The 26,055-nt window shown below is 39.6% G+C and overlaps 1 protein-coding gene across 3 annotated transcripts in view; it reads right to left on the minus strand.

Annotated features, from left to right (window-relative positions):
* Window positions 1-10,241, minus strand: part of ikzf4 (IKAROS family zinc finger 4) — a 94,172-nt gene extending 83,931 nt beyond the window's left edge. For all 3 annotated transcript variants that reach the window (XM_033015842.1, XM_033015841.1, XM_033015840.1), the window contains exon 1: window positions 10,050-10,241. The gene's annotated coding sequence lies outside the window, so the exon portion shown is untranslated. The remainder of the gene's footprint in view (window positions 1-10,049) is intronic.
* Between the last annotated feature and the right edge of the window lie 15,814 nt (window positions 10,242-26,055).

A 26,055-nucleotide genomic window follows, 5' to 3' on the forward strand; every position in this document is an offset into this window, starting at 1 on the left:
AGCCAAAATCAACTGAGTCACAACAAACCGAGGATTAAACGCAAGAGCAGCAGTCACACCTGACTGGAGGTGATCGCCATCTGTGCAGCAGTTAGTGCCGCTGCCTCACAGCTCCAGAAACTCAATTCGATCATCGCGTTTAGTGACGTCTACATCGTGTTTGTACATTCTCCATGAGACCTCACGGATAATTCCCTCGCATCCCAAAGACATGCCAGCTGGTAGTTTAATTGACCACCCCTAGCGTAGGTATGCAGCAGGAAAGTCAAGGAGTAGTTGGTGAACGCAAGAGAATGGAACTGACGTGTTTGCTGGAGGGAGCCAGCACAGACCTGATGAGCTGAATGGCCTCTTTCTGCATTGCAAGAGGCGATTCCCACGCTATTGAGAGAGTGGTAAAGATGGCATATGGTATATGAAAGAGTACTTTCCAGCAACAAAATACAGTTTGGAGTCAAAACCCTTGTATCCTCACTGATAGAAAGTTAAGATCGGTTATATCAACAGAAGTCATCCCACTTGTACTAAGCAATATATTTACCAGGAAGTAACAGATTTAATTCTCAATGTATTACATTACCAGTCTATGGCAAGCAAGATGCTCAGCTACAAATGAATTCAAATCAAGAAGAATGAACTTAAGAATTAAATTAAAATTAAGCAAAGTTAGGAAAGCTTGGTGAAATAGACAAGTTTTAAGGCTAGATTAACAGAAGGGTGCATGGTAGGAATGGACCAAGTTTATAAAAAAAACAATAAAATAAATGAAGGCATGCACAAAATGACAAAGTCAGGGGAACTTATGGAAAAGTGAACAGAGAGGAAAATGAGTGCAGGCATGATTAAATTTTAAAGGCCATGTTTTGTAAACATATTGGGAGCTAGGAAGTCAGTATGAATCAATAAGTAACACGACGGGAGAGTAAGGTTCAGTGCCAAGCATGTGTAGCAAAACTAAACAAGAAAGTAAGATTGCTAATTGGCAATGCGCAGTTATTAGTCTTTCACATTTAGCAACACCATTGATAGCAAATTATATGCTTCAACCCCCAAGAGACGAAGTTGAAATAGTGATTGCTCAGATAAAAGGGTGAGCAATTTACCTGGAATTGTAATATAAAAGTGCCTTTTTGTTTACAACTTTGACAATACGAATCTGCTAATTAAATATGATTCAGTGCTATGATTCAGCAAGTGATCGTCACATCTGCTCCCGATTATTTCAAGTCTATTTGTTTTCAATTCACTGCACATGCATAAGTAGGCATCGTCTTTTTAATTGACCTTTCAAATTTGCTAAAGCATAAATTGTTATGAAACATACAATATTTGTTTACATCAATAATGATTTTCTGCTTAGTTTTGTTTCTGCTAAAAGCAAACAGTCATCTGGGAATAGATGTAGGAATTTCAAGTCTCAAATAAAATTCCTTTAGGAAGAGGGCCAAAATCTCACGACAGTCACTCCGATCTTAAGAATGACTGTGAATAACATACCTCAAAGCAAATACAAATTCAGAAAGCAAGCACCGCTGGACTGAGCCGTTAACTTTCTATTAGATCGATCTGCCTCAATACTTTCTCTCAAGAATTTCAGTAGCCATTTTAAAATCATGGGGTGCAGATAAGACCAATGGAGAGTACCGAAAGGGGCAAAAAGTACAGAATGGGACAGTAACACAAAAAATAACTAGTTAAAATTATCATAGCTGGACAGCTTGGAATATTATGTGTCAGTAACACAACAGAAGTTTCACAACAAAAGCATATTGTGTTAAAAGGAGCAATAATCCAATAAATTGATCTATGAATTTTCTTCAATGCAAATGTAACTGTGTTGCTTCACCCAATGAGATGAAAGTACCTTTTCTACATCATATCAAACAATGATGCAATTTTATTATTTTTTGGAGGGAGACTACGAGTCAAGGTTACAAAATGTTCACTGTCTCAGAAAGAGTAGAAAAAGTCAAAGCCAGGCATCCACTTCCATTTCTTTTGTGTGGTAATTAATTTGCCTTTATTTTGCTGTGTTGCTGAATATCATAGATTGTGCTTGATGCCCTCAGTCCACAGCACCAGATATAATGTAGTGAATTGTGCAATACCAAGATTTAACAATTGAGCTTTGCCCCAAACCCTCATATCGCAAATCTGATATTTCCATTGCTCTATACCAAGCTAATGATGCCTAGGAATTGAAGGAAAATTGCAGAGATGCTGCCATACACATGGGTGGGATCGTGGAGAAGGGAGGAAGGTGCAACAGCTTTCATGTTTTCCCCACTGCAGTAATTCACATGGAGTGGTGGTAACAGTAAATATTTGTTGAGACATCTCAATGCTAATATTCCCTCAAAAGATTCCAGGGTTTCCCACAAGCCATTTTTTTCAGGTTCTCGTGTGCTTTTCATAAAATTAATTTTGAGCATAGTGCAACCAAAGAACAATTGAGGTTAAAGAAAATGAATTCAGGAGCTACCTAATTTGAGAGATGTTCTGATTTTCATTGCAAGACGATTTTACACCATAGAGAGGAATTGGATAAGTGTATTTTTACAAGTAGTTTTGCATGCTTTTGTGAAAATAGGTGCTCCAGCTGGCAAACTTTAAAAGGAATTGCTAACCATACACAACTGTAGAGCTAATAGTTCTGTCAAGGATCCTGCATCATTTTTTTAAATCTCAGAAAGAAATATCAGGAGGGGACTCAAGGGTGTCTGTGTTTCGCTTCTAGTGATCCGGAAAACTCAGTCAGCTTTCTCGGTCACTGTGCCTGCCTGCTACTGACTATATCCTGTTCCCAGTATAGGTTCTCCAAGCCATGGTACAATTCCTCTTACTCTCTGGTGAACAGATCAAAGGGGAAAATTATATTAGTAAATAGTAAAAACCTCCAAGCAGAAACAGCTCATTTGCGGGCCAAGAAAGCGATGGTGCCAGTTTCCAATAGTGCTGTTCTTTCCCTTGTCAGGAACCATCTTCGGAATTCATAACACAGGCCTTGATTTCAGGAAACATTGAGACTTTTAGTGGCTCACAAGGGGCGTTTAAAGCTAAGCGTGTTACCACCATCGAACATAGACACAAAAAGCTGAAGTAACTCAGCGGGTCAGACATCATCTCTGGAGAAAAGAAATAGGTGATGTTTCGGGTCCAGACCCTTCATCCTACACATGTTACCACCATCCTTGCGTTGTGCAAAAACAAAGGAATCTCACCAATCAGCCAAGAACAAGGACCAAATCTTTGCAAGTTAGCTTCAGCAAGGTCCAGACTTCCTGAACTTTACTCTTCCACTGTACTCCGAACCACACTGATCAGGGGGAAGGTCTTTCGTGAGAATTTTTAGTGAGATTCACCAGAGAGCTGTATCGATCTACTAACTTCACTTCATTCTATTTGGGTCCAATGGACAAGACCAGTCCACCCCCTGAGCTAATATAATTTGTTGCTTCTGTCCAATATCAATATAAACCAAAAATAAATTCTGGAAATGTGTTAAAACACCAGAAAACCTTGGAAATACTCAGCAGATTAGGCAGCATTTGTGGAGAGAAAAAAGTGAACATTTCAGGCTGATGACCCGACAGACCACTTCACTTCAAAGAACTCGCATCAAGTTCACTTCTGAGAACTTCCTTTTCGCCCTCGCCACTTAAATATCCTTTCCAACCCTATGCCCTCTACCAAAACAATCCAATACAACCCAGCATCTCGGAGGGAGGTCTTTTCTACACAACCAATAATTTCCTAAAATAACTTGCTCCCTTCCCAAACCTGCTCACGAAACGCCATACATTTTTTCTAAATCACCAACACTGAGACCATTACCTCAGTTATCTCACTACAAATCCACAGTTATCCACTGCAAACCGTCAAATGTTCTTCTAATCGGTCTTGTCCTTGCTCTCTTCCTGTATCCACGTTTGTGTTTCCCTTCCAACTCTCCAAATTCAAATATTGCACAAGAATCATATCTCTCTTTAATTAAACTACCAGGTGCTCACCTTTCTTTTCTGGCCCCATTCTAACCATTAACACAAATGATTCCCCTCGTTTCAGGTGCTGCACCGCATACCATTCACAGCCAGTCACATCATTCCCACCAACAAGCCTATCCTCCATTTCCTCTTTCACAAACATCCACCTGACAACCAACCTCTTTATCCTATCCAAAGACCAAATACGTCACCTCCCGAATACATGTCTACCTTTCCCCAAAAAAAAAATCTATGCCGGTGTTTCTCCAATAAGGTTCCAAAATGCTGAAATAGCTGCAATTAGTGTCAAACAGTACCCCATATCACAATGGGTGTACATTTCCTATCAAAGCTTGACTGTCCCACGCATTTCCAAGCCCTCTCTTCTGTGATGCAGATTATTGGGAATTCTCTCACTGGTTTCTACTCTTGTCCATCAAATCAGTCAGATCATGTTAGCCAAGACTTCTCTTGCCACTTATGCTTTGTCACGCCAGGAGTTCTTGTTTTCCCCCTACCCCCTTGACCTGCTCTATCTACATTGTTGTCTCTTACCAACATCTTCTGAGCCAGTTTTGAAAATACCTCAATTGCCTACAGTTAAATATTGAAAAGACCAACGCCATGGTTACAATTTCTGTCAACATAAATGCTATTCCATTGACAGCAACTACCAGCCATCTCCTGGTCACAATCTTGGGTTGCAACCTCAGGATACTATTCAAGTCAATTGAGTTTTCAACTGTCCATCACCAAGACTTCCACTTCTGCCTTCAACTGTATCGGCACTGCACTCTGCAATTTTCTTCCTAAGTCCTCACGACTCCTCCCATTCAAGACATTCGATTCCCCCTCCCAATACTTTAATTAGACTCTTTGGCTCAGCTTTCCATTTCTAATCTATTTGCCCCTTTGAGAAGCACTTTGCAGCATTTTATTATGTTAAACGCCTCGACAAATACAAGTTAGATGTTGTTAGTGAACTTATAGATTCATTCATTGTGGCGCTGCGGTAGAGTTGCTGCCTTACAGCAAATGCAGCACCGGAGACCCGGGTTCGATCCCGACTACGGGTGCTGTCTGTGCAGTTTGTACGTTCTCCTCGTGACCTGCGTGGATTTCCTCTGAGATCTTCGGTTTCCTCCCGCACTCAAGACGTACAGGTTTGTAGGTTAATTGGCTTGGTAAATGTAAAAATTGTCCCTCGTGGGTGTATGATAGTGTTAATGCATGGGGATCGCTGGTCGGCGCGGACCCGGTGAGTCGAAGTGCCCTTTTCCGCACTGTATCTCTAAATTGAACTACATTTAAGTTCCCTGCTTAACCATACAGATAGCACAACATTGTTGAAATACAAAAACAGCTCAAAAGGCAGTATGCATGAAACAAAATATCCTTGTTACAAAATGAATCCTTTAGCATATGACCAGTTTGAAAAATGTTACATTTTGATCAGAAATTCCAGATAAAATAAGGATAATAATGCAACTCTGCTGTACAGCTTATTTTTTATTTATTTAACAAGTCAAACAAAAATATCACACAAAAGCAATCTTCGACACCAAAACTGACTAAGCTTCCACACATGCCGTTGTTGATTCGGGTAAAGTGCAGCAGTACAGAGTTTTCGGAATCAGAAAAATAGGTCGGGTGAGTTTGGGGGAGGGGACAGATGGAGGCATTGTAGAGAAGGAATATTTTATGCATAGATCAGGAAGGAGATCTATACAAAGATAATGAATAGGGAATGTTTTGTCTATTTGAATTCTTTGGAGTGGGAGTGCAAGGCAAGTGCTTTGCTCTATTGGAATTTTATGCTTTGATCAAATTTCACTCGGATGGAGTCATCCAGATGGCACATTGAGGGTGTTGGGTTTTTTGGGGCAACTGTGAATATCACAACAGTCTTCCACCCAGACAATCTGGAGAACTGGCTTTGATTATAAAAAGCAAAGAAACGAAAAAAATATACAAATACAGAAAATGATAGAAGCACGAGCAATGTAAACAGCAAAGGGAAAGACAGACATGAGGTGAGAGGGTACATCACACGAGCAAGAGATCTTGACTCGGCGAAGGGGTGGGGGGAGGGACTCATTGGGAGAATGGGTATTAAGGTGTGGCACCACAGGCACGAGGGTGAGTGGGCACGAGCCAGTGGCACTAGCCGGGCAAGAGGGGTATCAGCTAGGAAAGAGGGCAGTCATGTGCCGGCGAGACAGCAGGCAGGCAAGACGGTGGGCAGGCATGTGCTTGAGGTAGCTGGGAGGCGAGGCTGAACGCACAACCCACGGGGCAGGCGCTTGAGGCAAGACAGGGACAAATCTTTAGGTTTATTATTGTTACGTGCACAGAGGTACGTGAATGGCTTTGTTTTGCATGCTATCCAAACAGATCAGATAATACTGTACATAAATATAATGTTCAAACTTAAGTACAATAGGGAGAGCGAAGGGGAAAATACAGGGAAGATGAAAGGGGAAGACTCCAGGGACTTGCAGAACCTCTGCTGGAGGGGTATTTGAGTGGAAATGGCAATGTATCAGACAATTAAAGTAAAACAAATACCATAGAACAAACATGGAAATTATCAATTACTATTTTCAGTAATGACTTCACAATATTAATAATGTAATTTTACTATTACATTAGCATTTTTAATACATTAAACTTCTTTCATGGGCAAAATTTTGATTTTAATGGAAAGACTAAAAATCATATCAGTGCACGTCATGTTGATCTTTTCCATTAAAAATTTCTATGGTTAAATTGACAAAATGGAAATTTTTGATGTAAACATCACAATACAATTCCATCCCATCACTAATGGCGGCATTCCAGTGTAACACTGGCAGAAGTGCATACCTTCAATGTGACAAGTTTATCCAAATGAGGGAATGTCAGTAAGAATGAATAACTTTAAAAGTGAATAGGAAATCACACCTGCACACCCTGGTCAAATTACAATTCACTCCACCATTCTCTCCACCTAATGAATGTACATGGTTTCAACTGCACGCACAATGGAATATTTTTGACTTACAAATTTATATATATCTAAAAATCAGAATGATAGGAACAAACAGAACTAGTTAGAAGACAAGGAAAATAAAAGATAGTTAAGCAGTTAGTTTTTGTTCCAGGCAGCACAAACACCAAGGTATTTATAAAAGCAGACTATACACCTTTCAGTCTTACATCAGCATTTATAATCATATGCACACAGCCCCCCCCCCCCCCCCCCCCCCCCCCGCCCGCCCCCCGTAAGTCTAGACTTAGTAGCTGAAATGCAGTGCCGTGTTCCTTGGCAACAGGAATACAATGTGGTAAATGGTCATCAAATTGCTGCTCCTGCACAGAATAGAGATGCCCATTACCCAGAACTAACTGATTGAATGCTAATATAAACTGGTCGTCAGTCCTTGATCTTAACCAAATGGAAATCCGCTATAACCACCACTGTGAAAAATCTTTCCCACTGCTGCCAACTTCAATCATCATTTACTTTCATCCCCACCACTTGGCAAACTGTTCAGAGTTCAGAATACAGAATATGCTTTTCAAAGCAGCAAAATATTTCAGGAATATTAAAACATTCGTACAACAACAATAACTCCAAATATTAGTGAAATTTTCAGCACTGATATCATCAAAGATCTTAGCGTGACACAACATACCAACACAAGATGCTGTAGAGAATGTAACCCAGCAATCCACAAGTTGCCATCTTGGGAAATTATCGTAAGTTACGTAACACTGCAGTAAGTAGCTTCTAAGGTCATGAAACAATGCTATTGCTAATTGCTGCTTTCATCCGTAGAATAATGTAAGCTTAGTAAAACTTTGCAATTTATGTTCAAATTTATAGCAGCCACTCAAAAGAACAAGACACCTAGTTCCATTTAATAGCTTTGCTGTGTTTGTCAACAGAAAATGCATTTCTGATCCCACCAGAAGTGTATTTTAGCGTTAAGGGAAGATAGGTAAAGTTTAAACGATGTGCAGGGCAAGGTGGGTGCCTTAAATGTGCTGCCAGGGGTGGTAATGGAAGTGGATACAACAGTGCCATTCAATAATCTTTTTGATATGCACATGGATATGCAGTGAATGGAAGGATATGTATTACATGCAGGCAAAGGAGACTAGTTTAACTTAGCATTATTAACTTGGGGCCCATTCCTGTGCTGTAATGTTTAATTCAAAATCTCCCCATATTCCCATCAGCTTTTCCCAGGTTCTGTCACTCCCCCGACAAGCTTGGGGTAATTTACAGAGGCTAATTAGCCTGGCAATCTGCGCATCTTTGTGATGTGGGATGAAACCGGAGCACCAGGGAGAAACCCATGCAGTCACAGAGAGAACGTGTAAACGCCACATAGACAGAGCCCAAGGTCCGGATTGAACCTGGGTCTCTGGCGCTGCGTAGCAGTGACTCTACGAGCTGCACTGTTCTGCCAGTATGCAAACTTGCTGGTTGTGCCACTTTCACCATGGACATTTGTCATATCTGATCTAAGTCAGGTAACTGAAGGTGAATTGCATAGGCTGGAGACACAGACGTGGAAAAGTAACTTAACAAAAGTAAAATCAAACTCAGGTCTTTATCACATCACCCAAGTAAGTTATATATATACATTGGCAGAATCTGGAGGCAATTTTGGCACCTGCCTTAAGACATGTGAAATGATATAGACGTAAAGAACATTTTTTAGAAAATTTTTAAATAAATAAATCTCATTCTCACAACTGAAATAATGTGTGGTGAAAGAAAGAATTTCTAAACACTTCAAAATATAAGCCACTTATGATGTGGATACATATTAATGCAAACGCACCCAATGACAGTTGCTATAATTTAGATGTCAATATCATAAGAATGGACAGAACGTTTAATCCTTATTCTTGCTCTCTTATACCTGTAAAAATAACAGTAATTAAACTTGAAACTTAATTAAAATACTGATCAATGGGCTAACATGCCACATTCCATTATTTGTGTTTAAACACTATATTTTAGCAATCAATTACTGAAACCGCATACAAATTTTGGACAGTACTTTATTGTTTCATTCAATTGCAATACGAGTTTCACCTTCACTCAATGTATTCGGAAATGCCTTCTAGACTAAGGGAATTCACCCATTACATTTGTGTGATCAATACATCAGACTTCCAAAGATGTGTTGATCTTCTTAACAATACCGTATTTAGATCTTGATTTCCGAACCTTCACCGTGTAAAACTTTTGATCCCGTTCAACAATGGTTGTTTTGCGAACAGGCGAGGGTTTGCTGTTACACAAAAGGCCTCACTCTGGGCAACTGAACAACGGGGGAGAAATACAAATACATACGTGAATCATCAAAATAATCTTTCCAAATGGATCTGATATCAATCTTGAATAATGGCCGTGGATAAAACGCCGTGCATTGCAGCTGATTTTAACTTCTGAGGGAGATCTTCATGACTGACAACACACCTGCAGCACTCAATAGCTACAGGTCTCAGAGCCATTATGGGCCATCATCGGATTCCTCGAGGGAGAAAGGGAAATTAGCTTGCTACAATACCTATAATCCCACCACAACAGAACCACACTTTCAACTAAATTAGACGCACATTCCTTTTATTATGAACCCATTGTAAACTCACACTAATTGCGCCAGACATCCCGCCCCTATTCCAAGAACTGACAGCTCCGCCGTGCAACCACCGAGCGAACATTCCCCAGAGGCGCCAATGACCACAAAGGAAAGGCGGGACCTCCGGTAGCAGGTGCGGTTGACTAAGAAAAGCAGACAAATGCCTCCAAAACCAATTTTAAATTGCACTTCAGTTTTTTCAGCAAACAGAGAGACCAATGCAAACAAGGTAACCGGATTTGTTATGAGAGCAGGTTCACATCCAAATGGAATCATCCCTCGCTCCCTCGAAGAGATAATAGTGGAATAAACCTTAGGCCCCAGGTTCGTTCGCTTGACAGCGCGACGCACGCCGACATTTTATGGGCCGCCGGCTTTAGGAAGGAAACATCGCCTTTCTGACGGATTAAGACACCGTTTTTACCTCAGGAATTAGCGTTTACGGGTAGAGCAGCATTCCCTCCGCTCAGCTTCGAGCGATTGAATTCCAGTCAGCGAACAACTTCCGCCATAACTTCCGAGCGCCAGGGCAGCGAGCGGAGAGACCAAAAACCGATTCATAGCAGCGCCAGTCCAAACGGTCGAACGCCGCCGCATCCATTCATTCCGGGAACAAGGGCAGCGAGCTGATTGCGGAAACAAGGATAATTCTGGGAACCAACGCCAATCATTGAACCCCTGAAAGACACCACATTGGATCTTGTTTCAACGCAAGAAACACATTGTTACCAACTGAACTGGAACCGAAAGTCCAAAATCTCTTTTTGTTCTCTTTATACGTCCATCAACACGGTCAATATTTAAAATATATTAAAAACGGCACCTATTCCTATTCTCCGGGGAAGCTGTCTGACCCGCTGAGTTACTTTAGCATTCTGTGTCTTCTATCATGTTCTCCAGTGATGCTGTCTGACCCGCTGAGCTACTCCAGCATTTTGTGTCTATCTTCAGTTTAAACGAGCATCTGCAGTTCCAACCTGCACATTTAAAATATTATCGCCCAGCCAGAGATTCAGAGAGAAATAATTGTATTAAGATCAGGAGAAGATTGACTGGGAAATGGACAATATGCAACACTGTAATCTGGCTCCAGGATTGATGTGGAATTACCTCTATATCAATCAACTGCCATATAGGTTGTTTTGCAAACATCCATCACTCAAATCCAGGATTAGAACATAGAGTGGTATGACTCGAGAACAGGCCCTCTGGCCCACAATGCCTGTGCCAAAACATAATGAAAGACCAAATCTTATCTGCCTGCACATAATCCACATCGATCCATTCCCTGCATATCTATATGCCTATTGGAAAGTCTCTTAAATGCCACAAAATCTGCCTCAACCACCACCCCTGGCAACATGTTCCAGGCACTCACCACCTGTGTGAAAAATATACTTGCCCTGCACAACTCCTTTATACTTTGCCCCTCTCACATTAAAACAGTGCCTTAAAGTATTGATTTTTCCACCCTGGGGGAAAAAACTTCTGTCTGCCTTCGCTATCTATGCCACTCATAATTTTATACACTTCCATCAGTTCTCCCCACAACCTCCAGCATTGCTTGGAAAACTATACAAGTCTGCCCAACCTCTCATTGCATGAAAAAAACATTATTTATTACCTTTCTATTTGTTCACATATTTATGAAGTTTAGGCATGAAAAATATGTTGTATCTTTTTGAATACTAGTGATGGTGATGAGAGAGTGCAGAGTTAGGAACTTGACACTATGAACAACTCAGTTGTACAGGAAGGGAAGAAGAAACCAGAGGGAGAAATTGTGATTAGGGATTCAATTGTTAGAGGGGCAACAGGCATATCTGTGGTTGTCAACATGACACCAGGTAACGTTGGCGATGAGAAAGGAACATTAGCATGGGAATGGAAAACGATGAGAGAGCAGTTTCCCTGAAGCTGGAGAATTTGTTGCTCATTCCAGAAAGTTGCAAGATGGAAGATAAGATATTTTCCTCCAATTTATATTGGGCCTCACTACAGCAGTGGAGGAAACCACAGACAGGGCAGAATGAGAGTGGGATTGAGAATTAAAATGGCATGCAACAGGGAGCTCTGGACCACTTTGTGGCCCAGGTCCAGGTGCTCTGCAAAGTGATCACCCAGTCAGTGTTTGGTTTCTCCAATGTATCATTACTGTTCATAATGTCGCCTCCTCTACATTTGGGAAACTTATATTTGAGCACATAAGTGCTACATGCGCTAGGAAAGAGGTTACAAAGCAGGACCTCAAAGGGAGTAATTTCCAACGGAAATAAGAGGATAGAACAGATCAATGTGTAGCTGGAGAGAAGAAGCAAGAAGAAATGATTCATCTTCTTGATGAAATGGGACTGTGTCTGAGGGAATTTGCATGAAGTAATCCTGGTTTCAGTGTTTAAGAAGGATAAGGATAAAAAAGGAGGAGGGGTAGCAGTATTAATTAAAGAGAGTGATGGAGACAGTATATGAAAAGGGATCAAATATAGAATCTGTTTGGTTAGAGCCAAACATTGCTGAGTGTACTCTTATAGGTCACTGATGAATGATAGAGATGTGAAATGCCAAATATGCAGAGGAAATTACAGAGCAATACAGAAACTATAGGATAGTTATACATTCATTAGTTGATTTGTCTCCTTTCTTTCTATGGTATGATGCTATTGTTTGTTAAGTTACTAGATCAGATTCAGGTTGCCAATTAATCAAATAAATCTGGAATAAAAGGCTTGCATCCATACTGGTGACCAGGAAACTTCCAATAACTCATCTGCTTCACTAATGTCTTGAGGGAAGGAAATCTGCCCTATCCATCTAGTCTGGCCAATAGTTGACTCCAGACACACAACAATGGGCTCGGCTCTTAACGGCTCAACGAAATTGCCCAACAATACACCCATTAAAATGGAAATGAGACGAGTAATAAATACTGGCCTTGCCAACGATGACCACCATTTATCACCCGTCTTTCAAGAAGATGCGTACCAAAGATGTGCCCACAGTAGTTCTGGGAAGTTACAGGTTCAATGAAGGAACTCATTTGGAATTTACATCTGCCCGTTCAATTGTCATTTTGCTCTTTTTTATAATTACAAATTTGCCTACGTGTCGAAAGAATGCCTGAAATGCGATACCAAACCTGCAACATGGTGATATAAATAATATATTTTTCCAGCAGCAGTCCTTAATCATTTGGAATTTCTGACAAGGCTCTCTTGACCATCCACTGTAGCTTCAGCAGCAGAATTGTGGAAGCCTCAGGGACACAGCTGTTTGGTTATAATTGCAACAGTGAGAGCATTTCAAATGTAATTAATTAACTAATTGTAAAGCCCTTGCTGACACCCCCGAGGATGTTTAAAAATTATTTCAAAGCAAGAAGCTGTCAGCTTCATGTAGCCAGCAGTTAGGTTACTGGACTAGTAACCAGAAAACTAAGAACTATGTGGAGGCATTGAATTCAAAGCATGGCATGGCAACTGGAAACTTTAATGTAGTTCGAAATACATCTGAAATGAAGGGCGAATCTCAGCAATTATAACACTAACACATTGTCATTTTAATTTTGAGATGTAGAAACAAGGAACTGCAGATGCCAGTTTAATTTTTAAAAAGACACAAAGTGCTGGAGTAACTAGTCGGTCAGGCACCATCTCTGGAGAACATGAATAAGTGACGTTTCAGATCAGGACCTTTCTTCAGACCCTTCTTCATTAAAATGTCATCTGATTTACTCAAGGCTTTAGGAGAAGGGAATCTGCTGATTTATCCATTCTAAAGTACATGCAACCCAGATCCACTAATGTGCTTGATTCTTTACTGGGATCTATAATGGCTCAGCAAATTACTTGTGAAATCTAATTAGGGAAAGGCAATAAATGCTGGCCTTACCAGTGATGCCCACATCCCAAAATGAAAAAAATAAACAAAAGCTCAACACTGGGGGAAGATAACGTTTTTTAAGAGACATTGGTTTAAGCACAGGTTTGTTTTAATCCAGTCAACAAATAACCAGAATTCATAAATGATGTGAATAGATCCATTCTGTCAAATATTCCAGTCTTACAACAATTCCCAAACGGTCAAATGGTCTGCTTGAACAAAAGGTCCTGATATTCAGAAATATATGCTGTGACTCACATCAAATCCAACACTTAAATCTCCTTAGGAGCAATGCAGCAAGTGGAAAATCATGGGTTTACACCACCAAGCTGAGGAAATGCAACTGGTGCCTGCTGTTCTTTCTTTGTTGACCAAATGAGGAGAGGAAAGATATAATTTGATCTTCAAAGAAAAAGGCTTCTTTTTAATAAATGATTTCAACTGCCTTCATGAAGAAATACTGAGAGCTATACAAGTCCCAAAAAATATATCGCAAGATTCTGTGTTTGAAAGAACTTTATGAAAAGAGCTGCAAGAACTATGTTGGCTGCTGTCAAGTCTGGTTACAGCATAGATACCATCATTTTATCTGGAAAGTCTGGGCAAGTAGTTTTAGCCTTTACAGTGTGGACCAAGGTAGAACATGGTAGGCATTCTGCACAAATTACATAGGTGGAGTAGACCTAATGGGCCGCAAGGTCTAATTCTGCTCCTATCAGGTATGATCTTATAAACTTATAGAGGTAAACTTTGGGAACTGTTGTAACTGAACAAAAGCAGTGTGGTGATGCCAAATAGGAACATGGACATTGTGGGCCGAAGGACCTGTTCCTGTGCTGTCTTGTTCAATGTTCCATGGAGGCTTGTTCTCCTCAAGCTTTTGTGAAGAGATGGGTAAGTGTACAGGAGCAGGTCAGCTGCGTGCTTCCTTGTACAGCCTATGAAGAGGACTAAGAAAAAAAAATCAAAGACATGAAAGTACTTCATAGAAAACATGATGTGAGAAAATGTGAAGATACATTTCACAAAGATACCAGCACATTTTACATGGATATAGCCAATGCCTTCTTACATCATGATCAGACACCGAGCACACCACGAGAGCTATGAGGAACAAAAGTCCAACACAGTTGTTAAGACTCGGTCATAGACAGTTATTTCAGTTGGAAGACCAGTTGGTTCTGGACCAGGGAACCTCTTTCATTGCTGGTGATCTTCCAGCAGAAGTTCATGTCTTTCAGCGGGAACAGAACAGAGAATGCTGTGTTATGCAGTTGTTGAGGATGAACCAGAGCAGATACTGTACATATCTCCCCACACCTTCCAGACGAAGGGAGTCTCCAGCAGGAGGGGGGGGTGAGGAACTTGTTCCTGAAGGGTTTCGGCCCGAAACGTTGCCCATTTCCTTCGCTCCATAGATGCTGCTGCACCCGCTGCGTTTCTCCAGCATTTTTGTCTACCTTCGATTTTCCAGCATCTGCAGTTCCTTCTTAAACACATTGTTCCTGCAGTAGCCTCGAGGGCAGCTGAGGCTCTGTGCACGTTGGAAGAAGCGCACAAACATACCTGATGTGGCGTGATCAATGATGAAATGACTTAACATTTGACTGTAATGCACAAAGGCATCAGTTGTAATTATGTAACATATTGCTTTTGCATTTGTTGTTATAATGAATGTTTTCATAAGAAAGTGTGTGCAATGAAGTACTTACATTTGTATTGAAAAAGCTAAGAATAAATGGAAATTATATCCTGACAGAAGATTTAATGGACCAGACTTTCCAATTTGACTCCTCAGAGCAACCCAATTACTTTAAATGGTTGTGGCAGAGCCATTTTCTACTCCTCAAAAGCTGTGACAGCTGCAGGATTAATAAATTAAAACAAGCAGAAAACAGAACAGCTCAAAATTAGGTGCACATGTAGAAACTGAAAAGTTCTCTTTTCAGAAATGATTTGTAAAGCAGCAGCTGTGAGCATTGTAATAGCCGTATTCAGCTGCACTCTCTCCAAAATGATCGCCCTTTAAACAAAAAGCACGTGGCAGCACTGGCTGTTTGCAAACCCCACCTTTGTCGCAGTGTGGAAAAGAGTTAAGACATTGTTCAAAGCGGGGGGGCAAAGTTTGATGCAAATGGTTAGTCTCAAGACTGTTGAACAAGGAAAATTCTAGATATTCTTGTGACTGGTATTGATTGGACATTTAAACGACACCACAACAAAACTAGAAAATGATTTTTTAAATATTTCTTTAGCAAGATGATTATTGTACCATGTACTTTGTCATACATTTAGAAATACTAGAATTATTTCTGTTTAGTTAACATTCATCTATGTTTCAGAATACACATACCCAATTATGTCTTTTTGCAATTAACGCATTCCCAGTTGATTTCTCTTTTGTAAAAGTATATTACTGGATAGAAATGGCATAAATCTTACCAATCAACCAGGTCGCTCCATGGCCACTTTTCTCAACTTTCCCCCTTTCCTCTCCTGCCAACAAGTTGTGTCACAGCCAACGTCCCACAAGTCCCTTAGCAGAATGGCCACGATTCAAGCAGAAACCAAGAGCAAATTGTCTATTTTCAAGAGTCACAACTCTATGCCCAATCCTATCCTGATCATTCTTGTAGAAGTCACTGGGATAGCAGTTGGGAATAGAAAACCTGTACATTGTTTCCTTTCCAGCCAAGGTTTATCGTAGGCAGAGCTGCCACCACATTGGCACTCTGCAAACTGCGCTCAGACATGGAATAGAAATGGAGTCATTGTCGCTCTATGTGGTTCAATAGGAAACAGTACAATGCATTTCTCCCAGTGTGGTTCCTCGGCACCAATGAGTGCATGAAGGACCCAGACTGTCAGTGGTTCCTGGGTCTAATCTTTCATTCCTGCACTCCATTATATTGGGTTCCATATCTCAGTGTTACAGTGCCAATAAAAGATTGGCTCAAATGGTTGGCAGACCAAGCTGTTTGCAGATACCAAAAGCCAAAATTGACAAAAATTAATGTCAAAGGAACAGTTTACTCTGCTCATAAAACATATAGCTAATTAGCCTCTGAAATATATACCCTAGTCCATCTTTGCTTCTCAGTTTAACTTATTGCTAAGGAAGAACATTTTGAATAATATTTACTATATACAGTACGAGTTGCCAATTTTAGTTGAGAAGAGGTGAAAATCTTTCCCTCAAAACTTTCTTCCTCAAAAGATCAGTGGAAGAAGTGTTTGAATGTATTTGAGGCAGATAAGCAAGAAGTGAAAGGCGATTATGGGCAGAAGGGAATGTGGAGTTGATATTAGCTATGATCTTATTGAATGGCAGAAGATCACTGCTAATTTGATTGTAATGCTAACTCCACATTGCGTGGCTGAGTGGCCTTATGCATACTTCTCAGGTTTGAACCACAATTAATTTAATATCTCCAATATGTCATTACTCCAATGTATGTGCTTGCTAATAGCAAAATCATTCCTTCTCCTAAAACAGTGCCTCAGGTGTATAATAAGATCAAGATCTCTGTGTCCACCTCAGCTAAGTGTTACAATGGGGTGGAAGATTGCAACCTTCCCTGTTTCAATGAATGCAATCAACCCGGCGTGCACAATCAAATAAGATCAAATAGAACAAGTTGTCCTACAACTTTAGGCTGTGCACGCCATACGCAAGAAGAAGAAGTGTTACAATCAACTTCAGTGTCAACGTGCTTGGAAGAGGAGCAACAGGTAGGCTTCTCACTCCTAATTATATCTGGCCGGACTCACCATCCAAACTTACACACAAAGAATGGGTGAAGTTTCATCTAGAAGCTCTGATTAAGTATGGGATTAAAGACATCCATTTAAATTAAACTCAAGTTACTAACCTAAGGTAATATATTGCTCAAAAATGTGCACCATGTCATGTAAAACGAGTTAATTTTCAGCTCAAGCTTCATGAAGCTTCTATAGGACGACAGATGGCACAATGGGCTAAGTGTTCGGCTGGCAACCGGAAGGTAGCTGGTTCGAATCCCGCTTGGAGTGCATACTGTCGTTGTGTCCTTGGGCAAGACACTTCACCCACCTTTGCCTGTGCGTGTGGATGTAATTATGTGAAGCACTTTGGGGTCAATGCAAGTTGACTAAAAATGTGCTATATAAATAAAGAAATTTAAATTTAAATTTATAGATTTCCCCAATGGCTGTGTATACCCTTCATATTTAGACAACCCATGCATTTGACTTTATTGTAAACAGAAGATGAAGTACTGTAGAGTCAAAACGCAAACAGGAAGACAGAAATTTAGCACAGTAAATGTCAGCATCGTATACTCCACCTGACCTTTTTCAATTCACAATATTTCCAGTGAAATCATTAATCAAGGGGTTTACAGAGGAAGAGTCTGATCAAGATTAGAAAATAAATTTGTGTAAATCCAACCACAGTGTTCTAATAAGTTTAAAAAACAGAAAACAACTTGCCTACTGTGAGCAGCTTCTCAACACTGAAGCATGCCAATCGATCCAGAAATGGAATAAGAATAACAATATTCTTCCAAATGCAAAAAAAATAGCATGCAGATCAAGCTTTTCACATAATAGACTAAATAATGATCCTGCATTTGCAGCTCCTTCAGGCTTTTTTTTCCCTATCGCCAACCCCCCTTTCAATCTCCCAATACATTAACTCTATCACAGGTCTCTCCTTAGAGTCAGTGTTATAGCATGGAAACCAGCCTTTTGGCCCACCAAGTCTACAATGACCATACCCACCCATTTACACTTCTGTTCTCTGACTTGCTCTCCTGAGCCTTTCTTGCATTGTCTGGTTTCATTTCAGACTTTCAGCATCTGCGGTATTTTGCCCTTGTAAAATTTCTCTGTAATCTCCATGTCGAAGATGGAGGTTGCCCACTTACACAAGTTGCTTTTCTAAAAACAAAAGAGATCATTGTATTTGGTTCAGGTTCAGGAATAGCTACTTCCCCACAGCCATCAGGCTATTAAACCTGGCTCGTACAAAACTTTGATTATTAATAACCACTTTCTGCTATTTGCACTTTATCAGTTTATTTATTCATGTGTGTATATATTTATATCATGGTATATGGACACATTTATCTGTTTTGTAGTAAATGCCTACTATTTTCTGTGTGCTTAAGCAAAGCAAGAATTTCATTGTCCTATACAGGGACACATGACAATAAACTCACTTGACTTGACTTGACTTGTATTTTGCAAAATAAAAGTGCTGCAGGGACACAGGGAATAATTTATGCAGCAACAGAAGTACAATATACGCATGCTTCCAAAATTTATTTTCATTGTTAAATTCCTGGTGTCAGCACTTCTGTCACAGGAGAGTCACTGAATGGAAGTTGGATATTTCTTTACTATAGTGCAAGTGCGCAATTGGCAACTTAAATTTGCTGGCAGAGTCTGGGCTTTGGCATACAACTGGCAGCAAATGTTTGTCCATTTTCTTGATCAAAAACCCATGTAGAACCAAAACTGAGAAACTTAAGTAGGATAGTAAAATACGTACCTGTGATCTTATCATAGACACCAGATCATAGGACAACGCAAGCGTTATTTCCCCATAAACCTGCGGTAATGAGATCACGAACCTGTAAAATCCCTCCTGTGAACCTTATGGTCGACTGCTGTCACAAGACACAAGTTAAAAAAAGGTCTGCGTTTAGAAAAAGATTGCTGCTTTCATCTTTTTAAAATGAATGATGAGCTTTTCTAAAAAAAAACATTGATCTAAAATGGGGACAGCAGCAAGCTGCAAATGAAATATTGCCAATGTTCTGTGTGAAAAGCATCTGCAGCCCACAGAATGCAACCATGCAATCAGCGACCTGTTCTCAGCATTGAGGTGTTGAATGGACCAATGCATTCTATCTTAATTAGTGTTAATTATATTCAGCATTATGAACAATGGATATTTACTCTGGTAGGAACAGAAAATTAATTTCCTCTTGGAACAGTAAGAAACATTAGTTTGCTCAATGAAATAACATTACGGTGTAAGTCCAACCAGCAATTAGAAAGATAGACAGTGAGGTGTAGGAAGGAACTGCAGATGCTGGTTTACACCAAAGGTAGACACAAAATGCTGGAGTAATTCAGCATGACAGGTAGCGTCTCTGGATAGAAGGAATGGGTGACATTTCGGGAAGGGTCTCGGCCATTTTACAACTTGCTTTCTCTTCCAATTCTGATAAAGGTCATCAAAATGAAACTTTAATAGTTTCTGTTCTCTTGCCACAAATGGGGCCTGGCATGAATATTTGCATAATTTCAACCTTATTGACCCGGTTGCAAGATTCAGCGATATTTAATATAAAGTACAAGGTTAGTCTCGATTAAAATTATGGAAAAGTGAATAGTGCCTGGATTTGGCACACTTAAGAATCCCAACAAAATAACCATAGGACAAAAGGCCCAAAGCAAATAAACATAACATGTAAGTAATTGTATCTTTACATTTTCATCCTTAAGGAACCCCCATCCTAAATAACTTAAAGATGATAAAGTCAATTATTTTTTCCAGTTTCACATGCAAACCTTCCTTTCTTATTTAAGCACTGCCAGTTTCATATCACTCATGGGTAAGAATTAAACATCCTCTCCGTCTAACTTGGGGAAAAATAGAAAATAAATGGGCTGGTATGCACTTGTGCTGCTGAAAGAAACAGCTCATAGATGCAATAGAGATAGGATTTCATTTATCCATTGTCTCCCTGATAATCCCATACAAAAGGAGGACTGAAAATAGCATATCCATCTAATGCAACATGGAATATGCATTATTCCACAAAGAATGACTGCCTTCGAAAAGTGTGCTTTAGAAATTGTGGATTGACCTTGCTGGATGGAAAAAAAAATTGGAAAGAAAGAGAACTCTTAATTTAAATCGGTATACTCAAGTCATCAACTGTTAAGATTGCTTTTCTAAAGCACATATAGAAAAAAAGTTTCCAGGAAGAGGGACATACTTTTAATAGTGTAAATTGTTCAGAGCCTTGAATTTTTCAATTTGAAATTGCATGGAAAATTTCATTTGAGAATTTTTATTTTTTTTAAATATTTTTATTTTTGTTAGAAGCAATTGTACAAAAAATATGATCGACATAGCGGTTATACAATTTTCGTACAGCTTCAATTTTAACATTTTACAAACTATTGACTAGATAGGAAAAAAGGGAAAAAAGGAAAGAAGAAATGAAAGGCAAAGAAAAAAAACAGAACTAGAAGAAGTGAAAAAGAAGCAGAGATATATCCAACTACCCTTCTGTACACCCGCTCACCCAGCCCGACCATCGGTTTTGTTCAACCGTTATGTTGTTGAAGAAATTCAATAAAAGACCATATTTTTGAGAATTGATCCGGTTTGTCAGTCAAGACGAACCTTATTATTTCTAGATGTAGTGCCTCGGTCATTTCTGTGATCCACACCTTCACTGTGGGGACTGTTATCTTTTTCCAGAATTTAAGTGTAAGTTTTTTCGCAGTCATTAAACCATAGTCAAGGAAGCGTCTTTCAAATATCGTTAGATTAGCGCAGCCCTCTGACATTCCTAATATTATTCGTTTTGGATCTGGCTCCAATGGAGTTTTAAGTGTTTTAGAAATAATATTGAATATTTCCGTCCAGAAGTTTTGTAATTTTATACAGGATACAAAAGTGTGAGTTAGGGTGGCTTCTTGAAAGTGACATTTATCACAAGAATGTTTTTTTTTAAATCAAAAGTTTTAGCAACTAGTTCAGCTGTTGAATGCAATCAGGGAGTCTGAGGAAGGGTCCCAAACAAAATGTCACCTTTCCATGTTCTTGAGAGATGCTGCCTGATCTGCTGAGTTGCTCCTGTACGTGAATGTTTTTGTCTTGTTTCAGTGTGGGACAGGATCAATTTGAACATGTCATACAAAATAGAAACAGGCTCTTCGGCACATGCATCATTTGGTAGGCCAGTTGAAAACAATAAAAAGCTGGGGTGGTGGATATTTAAAATTGTCTCCAGGCTGTCAAAACCTGTCCAGAACAGTGGGACTCGGTGTATGTTGTCCACTTACCTGTTATTTGATGCAGATCGTTGTCCTAGCTCTCCTTGAAGGATTTCAGAAAAATCATTTATATTAATAATCTGCTGGATCTTTCATTTAATCCCCCTCAAAGGCTTCAGGTATGCTTTTGCTGCAGATCGTTGGAAATTTCATTTGAGCTTCTTTGATGCTAGGATTTTCCATGTCTTATGAATATTAGGATGCTTCAAAATCCAACTAAGGAGAGCTTTGGGCAGGGGGAAATATGTTACAAGAATAAATTGTATTTATAATAATGTTCACAAAACCAAAAGCTCAGTCGTACAAAAATAGAAATTTAATATACTGACTGTGTACTGGGAAGAGTGGTAGGAGGCAAGGTTTCTTAGAGGTAGATTATGAAATATACATTTAATATTCTTAGTTTAGAGACAGAAACAACTTTTTGTTTCATCATTGTTCAGGACATGCAGGAAAATCACTGCCAAGGCCATCAGTCATTGACCATCTCAAAATTGTTCTTGAGAAGGTGAAGCTGAGCCAGTACCTCAAACTATTGGGGTCCTTTTGGTGAAGGTACTTTAGCATGTTGTTTCAGTATGGAATCCCAAGTTTGCCCTGACACAGAACAACAGTGGTGTGTTTCCAAATCAGAACTTGGAACACAGAGACAGAGTTTCCACAAGGTGGTGCTTTAATCAACTTCTACCAGCAAGGAGGACAAGATCAGAAGGCACTGGATTTGGGATATTGTTGGAATGGCATAGGTGGGTAATGCAGTGCTTTTTTTTGATGGCACACACTATACCGATTGTGGAGGGCGCATCTAGCATTGTGGAAAGAGCTGCTTTATCCTGGACAGTGTTGATATTGCACTTAGTTAAGCAAGTGAATATCACATCAGACTCTTGATTTGTTTCTTGCAGATTGAAATGATTTGGGGCATCAGGAGTTGACGCACATGTCACAGGATATCTATCTTCGACTTGCTTGTGTAGCTACACTACTTATGGCTGATCGAACTGAGTATCTGGTTAAAAGGTCATCCAGGATGTTGATGATGAGCATCCCGGCAATGGTAAATGCCATTGAACATCAAGGGTAGCGTTGAGGCTTCCTTGTTTGAGACGGTTCTCGCCCAACACAAATGCTACTCATCATTTATAAGCCCAAGCTCTGAATGTCGTTTAGCTGCATGCAGATGCGGTCTACTTCATTTTGAGGATGTCAAATAAACAATTTAAATTCAAAAGCAATCTTTGATAACATAAGAGAAGAATTCAAAAATAAAGGAATAATATAATTTACTGTAACATTTTAATGCTAGATTGTGAAAGTACAAACAGGAGAAAAAAAAAGTTGGTAAATGCATATTACACAGGTCAGTCACACAGTGTGGAAACAGGCCCTTTGGCCCAACTTGCCCACACTGGCCAACATGTCCCAGCTACATTAGTCCCACCTGCCTGCGTTTGGTCCATATCCCTCCAAACCTGTCTAATCACATTAGAAGAATTAGGATTAAATGTATGTTTTTATGCAAATAACCTGTGAATTTCTACAGTAGTCGAGTAAAATGGTTCATGTTAGCTCCTTCAGTCTAGGGTTTTAAGTCATACAATCCGAGAAATTAAATAAAGATTCTTTTAAGTTCAGAAAAATCACCCCAAAATTGATCGTGTACACACACCCTGCTCCAACCTCAAACTTTGATGGCTTCATTCTTTGTCCAGCTCCTTATTTAAATCCTTGACCTCAACATCTCTCGTACTTAAATAGAAATTAGAGTTACCAGCAAAAAGCTATTTGCTCCATAACTTCAAATTCAACCAAGTTTTTCATTCTGCTCTCGCATTCCACAGGGCCCCTTCGAGCATTCCTCAGGACCCACTAGTCATTTGATCAACAATATTTCTCCAACCTCAGGAGGGGTTGTAAGCTTTTCCTGTCTTCACAACACAAACTCGGGGATAGAAAATAATCTTGAGCAGTTGCATAAAATGGCTACTTGATACAAGCCATCTCCCCTCAACCCCCTCCCTCCTGCACTGGCAACAAATTATTTCTGCTGCAGGACCAATGATAAAGGCAATTCTTCATGTAGGTCTGTAATGTAATTTTAATAGAACAATACCATCAATGTTCAAGGATTCCTACTTTTTTTTTAAACATTTCCTCGATTTAGATATTTTCAAAATCTTTTCACACAATTGTTTGTTAAAATCTAAAATACACCCTGAGAAAGCAAGCCAGAGAAATAACATGGAATTGGTTTCTTCAACGTGCAAGTTTAAAAGACGAGAAGGCAGATACATATTTATCAAGCACAAGAGGCACCTGATTTGGCACCAAATCAGGCAGCAGGTTCCAAGCTCAAAAAAAAAAATGTAGGTCTCTGCTGCCCTCAGATGTCAGGTTGATTTAAATCTACTTTGATCAAATGACAGTTCCATATGCCCGCTGTTGATGGCATCCCTGCGCCGTGACAATGCATTTGATTCGAACTTCTGCATATTCCCTGGTTTTATTACATTGTTTTTATTGTCGACTTGAGAGGTCTTATTACTATCTAATGCACAATGGAAAATTAATCTGCAGACATTTCCACTTTGAGAGAAGATATTATATAGAAGATATATTTGTTTAATTCGCTGTACAATCGGTAGCTTTTCCAACATTTCCTCACATACAAACTAATCAAAAAAGTTAAAAGACTCGGGCATTACAATAATGTAATGTAATTACATGTGGGCGGCACAGTGGCGAAGCGGTAGTGTTGCTGCCTTACAGCGCAAAGACACGGGTTCGATCATGATTACGGGTGCCGTCTGTACAGAGCTTGTACATACTCCCTGTGGCCGCGTAGGTTTTATTCGGCTGCTCCGGTTTCTTCCCACACTCCGGGTTTGGTAAAATTGTAAATTGTCCCTAGTGTGTAGGATGATGCTCGTGTACAGGTGTGATCGCTGGTCGGTGCGGACTTAGTGGCCCGATGAGCCTGTTTCCGCACTGTGTCTCTAAAGTCTAAAATCACTGTACAAAGTCCACATTAGAAAGTGAAATAATTAACTAACATTATTCACAGAAATTTTAACATTAATGATGAAAGATTTTCTGTTGAAGGTTTAATGCAAGCTTTATTCTTATTCGAATCACAAATTACTTTGTCCTGAACCAATACTTAACATTACAATTTGCATAACTTTCTGTGCCCCACTTCCTCCCTGTTTTTAGATTTTCACTTGAAAAGAGTGAGATTTTCTTTACAAAGTATCCATATAGAAATGAGGAAAACAAAGTGCTGAATGCCATAAAACAGTGGGAGAAACATGCAGATAAACTCTGGATGCTTATTTCAGTCCCATCTCCAGGAAGAAATTATCAAATGGTATTGGGTGTTTAACTGATGGATGGCCAATATTACACCAACGCCACTTGTGCAACTTCTACACCTGGATGAAATCCTTGCATAGGGACAGAGCCTGATGGGCCGAGTTACTTCATCTTGTTCTGCAAACTTCTATGAACAAAGGAGAGCAAATACAACCACCCCCAGCCTCATTCTTGATGAGCATGTCAAATTTATTTGAATCAAGGCATTTATAGCTTCACATCTATTGAATAACCAAGTGGAGTCATCACTGTAAAATAAAAAAATATTCATTATCTTCCCTACTGCTTGGAAAATTATGTAGTCATCATTTATGTTATCATTGTTGTCGCTTCATTGCTTCCTCCACTTATGAATTTTAAAGATAGGAAAATCCATACAAATGCAGGAGAGAACTGCATTGTATCTATATTCAATTGAGCATTAATTTCCCTACTGTTAGATTCAGATTATTTTGAAAAAGGCTTTTCAAATTAAAGTAATTCAAATTAAGCAGAGATAAAATAACACTAACCATTTTGTGCCAGTTAAATACTGAAAAGTACAAATAGAGTGGTTTTAAAAGTAGACCAAACGTGTAATTAACGCTAGGGTGGAAATAGGTACGTCACGATGCAGGAGCAATATTTCAAAAGGATGGACACAAAGGCACTGCGTTTATATAGTATTGCTGACAATTTTAGGATGTCCTAAAGCATTTCATAATCAGTAAGTACTTTTGAATGGCATTGCTCCAATTCAAGAAAGAGGCAGACAATCAGCACATATCTAGTTCCCAAAAAACAACAATGCAATAATAATCAGTCTATTTTAAATTTCATGCTTAAGGTGGGATAACTGTTGACTAAGATGCAATGGATAACAAATGTTCCTCTTCCAAGAGTTCCACAGGACTTCTAATCCACACAGGGAAAGCAGTTGACAGTACCCGTCTATCCTATTGTTCAAATGACATTAAGTCAACACTGTGTGTAAGAAAGAACGGCAGATGCTGGTATAAATCGAAGGTAGACACAAAATGCTGGAGTAACTCCGTGGGTGAGGCAGCATCTCTCGAGAAAAGGAATGGGCAACGTTTCGGGTCGAGACCCTTCTTCAGAAAATCCTTGAAGAAGGGTCT

The sequence above is a fragment of the Amblyraja radiata genome, chromosome 46, assembly GCF_010909765.2.
Source record: "Amblyraja radiata isolate CabotCenter1 chromosome 46, sAmbRad1.1.pri, whole genome shotgun sequence".
Taxonomy (NCBI): Eukaryota; Metazoa; Chordata; class Chondrichthyes; order Rajiformes; family Rajidae; genus Amblyraja; species Amblyraja radiata.